Below are 1682 nucleotides of genomic sequence, written 5' to 3' on the forward strand. Positions count from 1 at the left end.
CAAGAAAGTAATGGCTTAAAAATGGGTAGGATTGCAATTGAAACAATGCTGGCGATTTGGTTGCGTTGGAAGCTTTTTTGGGGTGAGTTCAGATTTGGGGATGGGGAGATTTTGGGGAAGAGCGATTCGACGTTGGCGAGCATGAGATTTCGGTGTGGGTAAGTGAAAGATTTGGGGGTGAGGGAGGGAATGGTGAAAGTCAGGTAGTTTTGAAGCTTGAGGCATGGCAATGAAGGGGATAGGGCTTGTAGTTTGTTTGCGTTGGAGGCAGAGCAGCAAGAGGAGGGTGTGGCGGAAGGAAAATGGTGAAATGTAAGTTGAGTGCTGACTCCTTGTTTGAATGTATAGAATGAGAAAAAGAAATGAAGAACAGCCGTATGTCCGTTTAAGTAAAGAGAAAGCCTATGTGCTGATGCCGATGGCCACACTAGTCTGAAAACGCCCGATCTCATCTGATCTCGGAACCTACGCAGAGTCAGGCCTGATTAGTATTTGGATTGGAGACCGCCTGGGAATGCCAGGTGCAGTAGGCATTTGCTGCAACCACAGGCTGCTCGCAACATTCACACTACCGTCAACCAATCAACAAGCTTTTCGGTTCGCCCTCCTGCATTTAATTTCTCTCTCACCCTCTCCCTTTATTTCACGGCAAAAAACAAAAAGGTCAAAATTACAGCAAAATTCTGAAGGGACAAATTGTGTTAAAAAGACAAGCCTGAAGGCTCTGTGCCTCAATGCGAGGATTATTCGGAAAACTTTGGACGAATTAACTGCGCAGACAGCAGTTATCGGATATGATGTAATTGGCATCATGGAGGCATGGTTCCAGGGTGACCAAGGTTGGGAACTCAACATCCAGGGGTATTCAACTTTTAGGAAAAATAGGCAGAGAGGAAAAGGAGGCGGTGTGTCATTGCTGATTAAAGAGGAAATTAATGCAATAGTAAGGAGGGACATTAACCTGAATGATTTGGAATAGGTATGGGTGGAGCTGCGGAACAGCAAAGGGCAGAAAACGCTAGTGGGAATTGAGTATAGATCACCAAACAGTAGTAGTGAGAACGGGGACAGCATCAAATAAGAAAAAAGAGATGTGTGCAATAAATGTAAAACAGTTATCATGAGCGACTTTAATCTACATATTGATTGTGCTAACACAAAAAGGTTGCAATGCGGTGGAGGAAGATATCCTGGAGTGTATTTGGGATTGTTTTCTACACCAAACTGACGAGGAATCAACTAGAGAGCTGACCATCCTAGACTGGGTGAGGTGTAATGAGAAGGGACTCATTAGCAATCTTGTTGTGCGAGGCCCCTTGGGGAAGACTGACCGTAATATGGTAGAATTGTTTATGAAGATGGAGAGTGACACAGTTAATTTAGAAACTATGGTCCTGAACTTAAGGAAAGGTAACTTCGATGTTATGAAGCGTGATTTGGCGAGAATAGACTGGCAAAGGATACATAAAGGGTTGCAGGTGGTAAGCAATGGTAACATTTAAAGGTCGCATGGATGAACTTCAGCAATTTAACATCTCTATCTGGAGTGAACAAAATGGTGAAGGTGGCTCAACCGTGGCTAACAATGGAAATTCAGAATAATGGTAAACCCAACGAAGAGGCATATAATTTGGCAAGAAAAAGCTACAACCTGAGGACTGCGCGTGGTTTAGAATTCAACA

The 1682-nt window shown here is 43.8% G+C and overlaps 1 pseudogene; it reads left to right on the forward strand.

Annotated features, from left to right (window-relative positions):
- Positions 1 to 414: 414 nt before the first annotated feature.
- Positions 415 to 533, forward strand: LOC139248913 (5S ribosomal RNA; annotated as a pseudogene).
- Positions 534 to 1682: the final 1149 nt, after the last annotated feature.

Source organism: Pristiophorus japonicus, unplaced genomic scaffold, assembly GCF_044704955.1.
Source record: "Pristiophorus japonicus isolate sPriJap1 unplaced genomic scaffold, sPriJap1.hap1 HAP1_SCAFFOLD_30, whole genome shotgun sequence".
NCBI classification, from domain to species: Eukaryota; Metazoa; Chordata; class Chondrichthyes; family Pristiophoridae; genus Pristiophorus; species Pristiophorus japonicus.